Consider the following 7785-nt stretch of genomic DNA (forward strand, 5'->3'; position numbering starts at 1 on the left):
GTATAGAGATCAAGGTGTGGATTGATCTTAGGGGCCGGGGGGATGACGACGCCTTCCAACACGATCAGACTCCGTTCTGTTGTGTCTACGATGTTTAAAGAGCAACAATTTGATATTCATGTGTTGCATCGACTAACTAGCCAGGGCCTGAGAGTAGGCTGTCATCTCTGGAGAACTGGGTACAGAGCATGTTCCAAGGCTTCTCATTAATTAAATTAAACATCAATACACGTTGGCAGCAGATTCCAAGTGTTACACGATTTACATGCCGCTAGTGCATGAAGCATCTCCCGCACTGTAGCGGCAGATTATGGGAAACCCAATTAGACCAACATTATTCTCTACAGCATCAAGTAGATTCCGCCCCGAAGGCAACCCCCTCCCCCCTCTATGGCCAATTAGGATTTGTCACACTATGAAAGCTTTAACACACTGCATAAATCCAGAAAATCTCAGACAGGCATATTCAACAGGAGTCATTTGTGATGTTTAGCCCCATAATGAAGGAGACAAATACAAACATTAGGCAGTGTTCAGCATGGGAATAAACAAAAGGGTTATTCATATTATTCTTTTTAAGAGGGTCTGTCTGCTGTTAGACAGTCTTCAAAGAGAATATGGGTTGTGGGTCAAGATTCAGACAAAAATATGATATCTCTCCCTTTAGACTGTAGATTTGTTTCATTAATAATTCATGTGTATTTGAAAAAAGAAAGAAATGTGAATGTGTGTATCATTTATACTTGTTTGTAAAGACATTATATTTTACATTTTAAAACGTTAAAAAAGATATCCATTCCAATTATCTCCCCCCACACTCATAAATACACAAATATATACAGTGGGGGAAATAAGAATTCAATCAGTGTGAGAGATGAGTTGTTTCTTACAGGAAGCATCTTGAAGCCGTCCTTGGAAACTGAAGTAAATTTCAGTTAGCGTGTTCAATACTTCTTTCCTGTGTCATTCCCCTTTATTGCACATAGCTTTTTTATGGATTGGAATCTTATAATTTCTTTAGCTGTGTAGTTTCATTGAATTAATACCAATGTCTGGTCTATATTTAATCTGAATAGCTGCAATGGAAACATATTGAATTAAAACATTGTTAAAGTGTTGAATATTCATTCCCCCGTGGGGCTTAGGGGCGAGGCCAGAGAGTGAATGTCAGGTTCTGGATAACAGTGTGTGTGTGTGTGTGTGTGTGTGTGTGTGTGTGTGTGTGTGTGTGTGTGTGTGTGTGTGTGTGTGCGCGCATGTGCACGTGTGCATGTGTGCACGTGTGTGTGTGTGTGCGTGTGTGTACGTGTGTGCCCGTGCGTGTGTATGTATGTGTGTGTGTGTGTGTGTGTGTGTGTGTGTGTGTGTGTGTACAGACTGAGAGCTAGCAACCCACATCACCTGCTTCCACTCAGCACCAGGCTCTCTGACTTAAAACAAGTGCTTAATTTGACAACCCATTGCTGCTCTGTTCAATTCCCAGTCGGTCCCCTGGGCATACGCCAGGAAAGATAACAACCCAATACTGCGTGTCTCAAAATAGAAACAGGATGTCTTACGTATGCCTCCTCTACTGAGAACGAGAGAGTCGGGACAGACACTCTCAGAGGGACGTAGTTGCTTCTCCAATTGGGAGATATTGTGATGGAGTCAGCCTGGGACAACTTCAAGAGCTTTTGGAAGCCATTGTAAATCAATCAACCAGACTCTCTCTGGCAACAGCCACATGTCAACCAGAACGCCTTGGGAGTGTTTGGCAGGCTGACATTTCTATTTGAACTACAACAGTATCTGTTCAGATGTGTATCACTTAATATGCACCGTTTAGCTGACGCGTTTATCCAAAGCGACGCAGTGAGTGCATACATTTTTCTGTACATGTGGTCCCAGCGGGAATCGAACCCACAACCTAAGTGTTGTTAGCGCCATGCTCTACCGACCTTTTTAAAATTATCCTTTATTATCAAAAATGCATCATTTACATTATTTACAGTACCACATTACAACACATAGGTAGGCATCAGCCCCCCATCAACTCAGAAAAAACAATAAAAGAAAAAATATATATTACCGTAATCATTCAAAATCATAAACCAAGTCTCCATCCTCCCCCACAGTTATAAAGGTGCCTCCTTCCCCAAATACATCCTTATCATCCCCACATCCCTTCTCACCAGAGCCTTAAACACATCCCACACCTCCACCACATCCCTTCTCACCAGAGCCTTAAACACATCCCACACCTCCACCACATCCCTTCTCACCAGAGCCTTAAACACATCCCACACCTCCACCACATCCCTTCTCACCAGAGCCTTAAACACATCCCACACCTCCACCACATCCCTTCTCACCAGAGCCTTAAACACATCCCACACCTCCACCACATTCCTTCTCACCCTGACCGCATACCTCCCGTGACTAAATACATAATTCAACAAATTCACATTACACCCTTTCTTCTTTCCCACCACCCCAAACAACCACAGCTCCTTCCAATCCATCTCCTCCACATACCCCCCTTCCCAGTTCCCACTAATCAGATCTTTCATCTTCTCCATATATAACCCCAGTCTTCCACACTCCATATATTGGTGCATAAATGTCTCCGCTGCTTCCCCACATACATTACACATCCTATCAACATTTGCATCAAACTTACTTATAATTACATTGTTAAAAATCCTATTATGCCTCAGTAAAAAATCCATCTCATCACATTCTATGGAGTTCCACTTCCCCTTCAAGTTCTCTCACACCCTTCCCACCTTCATCTCTGGAAATACTCTCCCTCATACTTTCTCTGAAGCCGGTTCCTCACCTTCCCATTCCTCAATATCCTGTATATCATTCCCCTCCCATGCAAACTCATTCACCATCCTCTCAACCTCTCAAACCACTCTCTCCGGCAAATCCAACACACCCATCACATACACAAATGTGGACATCAAGAGTGCAACGACTACCACCACCTTCCCTCTGAGCTTCAGCCCTCTCAACCTCCATAACCCTAACGTCTTCCTAACCTTCCCCAATATCCCTTCCCATTCCATGGCCCCACTGTCTCTTGACTCTATACCTAGATTTATCCCTAACACTCTAAAGTAATCCTTCCTGTCCCTCAACCCTAACTCATCTCCCTCTTCCCTCTCCACACCTATATACATTATCTCTGACTTCTCTACATTCACCTTTGCCCCAGATGCCCCACCATATACTCTCACACTCTCCATCACCTACCTCACACTTTCTCTGTCCCTCAATGTCACTGTTGTGTCATCTGCATACTGGCATAACACACTCACCCTACCTCCTGGCAAACTGATCCCTCTAATCCCTGTGTTCTGTGCTATATATGATGCTAACGGCTCTGCTGACAGTGAGTATAGCAAAGCTGATAGCAGACACTTCCTGCCTCACATACTTGCCTCACAGAGCTCCCTAACCTAAAACTATCTGTAAGTATCCCATTCACCTTCACGCACTTCCTAGCCTCACTATACATCCTCCTCACCTACCATATCATCTTATCTCCAAAACCAAATCTCTCTATAAATACCTGTGATCCACCCTGTCAAATGCTTTATTTCAAACCTAGACTAACCACCATCCCACCTCCACTAACTTACATATGCTCCATCACATCCTTAATACTGCTTACTGTGTCCACTATATCTCTGCCCGGTATACTATAAGCCTGTGTCTTCCCTACAACTCTCCCTATTTTCTAACACCCTTGCTAAAATCGTATAATCTGTGTTCAACATTATGAGAGGTCTGTAAATTCTTTCCCCTACTCCCTTTACTCTTATATACCATGCTCACCACCCCCGTTTCCATAGTAGCTGGCATTTCTCCTCGTTCCTCCACCCATGTATACACTTTCAGCAAGTCTCTAAACTCCTCATAGAACTCACCCACCAACCCATCTAACCCCGGACCCGTATTCTTTTTCAATCCCTTTATTGCTTCCTCTATCTCTCCCATCCCTATTTCCCCATCACACATCTCCTTATCTTCCTTTTCAATCTTCATCCTAACTGTTCCTAACACCTCTTCTAAGCTCTCTTCATCCACCTCCTCTCTCCTAAATAAATCCTCATAAAAGCTCTGTACCCTCTCTATCTCTACAAAATCACTAACTGTTTCTCCCTTCTCCCCCTCTAACTCTACTATACAGTTCCTTCTCTGTTTCACCTTCTCTAACCCTAAACAAACCCTGTACATTTGTCCCACTCCAAAGCATATCTTGCCCTACTCTTAACAATCGTCCCTTTGCATTTCCTCTCCTCAAACTCCTTCAAATCTTCCCTCGCCTTAACATACCACCCCACATCATATCCTACCTCCTCCTCTAATCTATCCGCCTCCCTCCTCAATTCCTCTCTCAACCGCCTCTCCCTCTCCCTCTCTATTCTATTCCTATTCCTACCATTTCTCATACTAATCTTCTTAATCTCCCCCTTTAAATGTTCCCACCATCTCCCTGTGTCCTCCTCATGCATACTCCTCTCCTTCATCACATACCTTTCCACCTCCCTCCTATACTTCTCCTCCTTTACAAAATCTGCATTCAAACACCACACTCCTCCCCCCCTCCTTTCAACCCCCACACCCAAAACACACTCTAACAGCGCATGATCACTCAGGGTATTCATCCTGTACCTCACCTGGCTGAAGCCTTCCCTCATCCCTTCTGAGACCCACATTAAATCAAGCCTGCCCTGTTTCAGGATGCCTCCCACCACCTGCCTCCAAGATAAGTCCCTTTCAGCAGGATTCCTCTCCCTCCAAATGTCAATGATACCCATCTCACTCATTACACCTAATAGCCCCCCCCCTAGAAGAATCACCCCTAAACATACAGCTCTTAAAGGCATCCAGCCGGCTGCACCACACATTAGAATCTCCCACCACCATACAGTTCTCCCCACACTTCCCTCTCAACCCTTAAAAAAAAAACTTCTCTCCCTATCCTCATTTGGTGCATATACTGTAGTTTCACCACCCTGTAGCTTTTCCCCAAATATCCAAACTCAACCCCTATCACGCTCCCGTTCTCCTCATCCATTGTCTGCCTTAACTTTTGCACTACTACTCCTACACTCCTTTTTCACCAGAATCTCCACCCCCCTGGATCTATTCCCACTGTTGCTCACAAACACCTTCCCTCCCCAGCTCTTTTCAACTCCCCACATCTCTCCGTCCACCATTTCCTCATTCACCGCCTCCCCGTCCACCTTCTCCTCGCCCGTCTCTCCTTCCTCCCTCTCCTCCTCTCCGCCCTGGTCATCACTCCATCTCCTCCCCTGCTCCCTTCCCTCCTCACACTCGCTCACATAATGCCCCTGTTTCCCACATCTGTGGCACTTAAATTCAGGGCAGTCCTTCATTATGTGTCCCGGCTGTATGCATATCCTGCACACTCTAACTTGCCTGTCATAGACCACTTTTAAAAACTCTGCTCATTCCACCGTTTCAAACTTCGTGTACCATTACATTTTACTTTCAAAAACCTCTTCCCCTCCTCCACATCAGCTCCTGGCCACCGCTCACCTCTTTATTTGGGACAGTGCTGTCACTCCCCATCCATCCAGCTTAAACAATATCTCCTCATCCGTCACAGAAGTAGGCAGGTTCATAAAAGATACCACCAGCTCGTCTTTTATTAGTTCTTTTGCACTGACTCTACTCTCCTTAATTTTAAAGCCATCCATTATTGTTCCTTTTGCTTTAAACGACTCCATCGTCATTTCATATGTATTTGTATTTTTAGCCTTCACCCTGCCTCCACGCATCCACACACCATATTTGTTGCTCGCAATAACTCCATCAGAGTAACTTCCACATCTCCCTCCACCTTCACAATCACCGCCAACGCTTCTCATACTGTCGTACCTTCTGCTCCTCTCTTCCATCACTCTTTTCTTTCGCCGCTCCACTGCCCATGTCCTTTTCATTATCCTTCACCATTCCGTTTGTCATTTCCATTTGATCAGTCCTTGTGCAAACTGCAAATTATTTCGCTCCCCCAAACAGCCAAGCTGCTGGAGGAAGCTAAACTGAAAATATCCCTCCTCACTTAATAGTAACTTGATTTAACTTCAAAACAATAATATATTTGTTTCTTCACCTTGTGCCATCTGTCTTTCTCCAACCAAACACTTGGTGAAAGGGGCGTGTTCAGTCATAATGCTCTACCAACTGAGCCACAAAGGACTTGAGAAGTTGCGCTGATTCTCAAAATACAGGCACCACCTGTTTATACTGGATTCTTCCTACTCCATACTGTGCTGTGACGGTGGAAAGAGAGACTAATCAAATTTCATGACGGGAGTGAGAGCCCAAGTGAGTTTCATTATACAATCATTATGATAAGACAGGCCTCTGGATAGAGACACACTCAGTTAATCCTCCACATCGAAAGGGGGGGGGGGCGAGGGAACTTAGCTCACACATTCATACACCACTTCATTGCATTTGTCCAATTACTCTGGTCTAGGGCGAATGCTTTTGGAATAACTACTTTCTCAGTCTTCTCCATATTTGCCTTTCAGGTGATCAGGCACAGAAATACACATTCTCTGCATTCTCATCACAGCCACTCTGAATGAACCAGAGACTCCAAATATAATATCGTATATCATATTATGATTGTTGTATCTACTACTTTCTATTTTGTTAAAGACAAACTCTATCTACAGAACATTGAATCAAGTCGAAACCTGATATGGGACCTCTTCTATGCAATTACATTATCTTTTCATTATCGTATTACTCTAACAATAGCGCTTTAGACTTCCATTTTTCAACTCAAACATAAATATGATGTTTACATAAATATCTAAAACATCATCCACTCCTAATCTGATCAAATCTCTGGAGCCAGTAGCTCTCATCCATAATTGAGTACTACATCTTACCTCACAGACCTGAACTTTACTTCAGAGGCAAAGATTTACAAGAAAAAATAAATTGAATCTTATCTTTCCATTATAGATACATTTACTGGGGTGTGTGTGTGTGTGTGTGTGTGTGTGTGTGTGTGTGTGTGTGTGTGTGTGTGTGTGGGAGGGGGGTACAAGAGAGGGCATTCAGAAAAAGTTCACCCTCGTCTTAATGGATTCGGTAATGGTGCAGAGCCTTAGCCTAGAGATCTCACGTAGTCCCTCCGTGATGATTCTCTGCTCTTTCTAACGGATTAAAAAGCACTCTGCTCCGTCAGCTTGCCTCGCTCTGTGAACGGTGACCTCTGAACTTAATAAGAGAAAAACCTTGGCCTTTCTTGGGTTCCCATTTTCCACCAATGGACATTACTCAAAAGCTGCTTATGTTGTCATGGGGGGCAGAAAGAGAATCCAAACTAGATAATGGAAAAGCTGATAACACAAAAAGAAGCACAACTAGTTATAAAACAAATCCCCCAGAACACCTTGGAGTACGTTTGTATGCACCTTGTATTTGTTTGCTCAAAAAACTCAAAGATATACGTGTAAACAGTCATTATTGAAAATGTGTGTGTCTGTCTGTGTGTTTATCTGTCTGTCTGTCTGTGAGAGAGAGAGAGAGAGAGAGAGAGAGAGAGAGAGAGAGAGAGAGAGAGAGAGAGAGAGAGAGAGAGAGAGAGAGAGAGAGAGAGAGAGAGAGAGACAAAGGGACAGAGGCCAGTGATGTCCATGCAGTGACATGGGGCTCCTGACTGCCCAAGTCCAGATGAAAGCACACTTCATTTAGAGGGTAATCCCACTCGGTGAAGGAGCTCAGGTCCATACGTCAGCTGAGGAG

At 44.1% G+C, this 7785-nt stretch overlaps 1 protein-coding gene across 1 annotated transcript in view; it reads right to left on the reverse strand.

Annotated features, from left to right (window-relative positions):
- Positions 1 to 7785, reverse strand: part of LOC308156859 (unconventional myosin-XVIIIa-like) — a gene marked incomplete at both ends in the record, with an annotated part of 81831 nt that overhangs the window by 31349 nt on the left and 42697 nt on the right. The gene's annotated exons all lie outside the window — the stretch shown is intronic.

This window comes from Nansenia antarctica (genome assembly GCF_963989245.1).
Source record: "Nansenia antarctica genome assembly, chromosome: 4".
NCBI classification, from domain to species: domain Eukaryota; kingdom Metazoa; phylum Chordata; class Actinopteri; order Argentiniformes; family Microstomatidae; genus Nansenia; species Nansenia antarctica.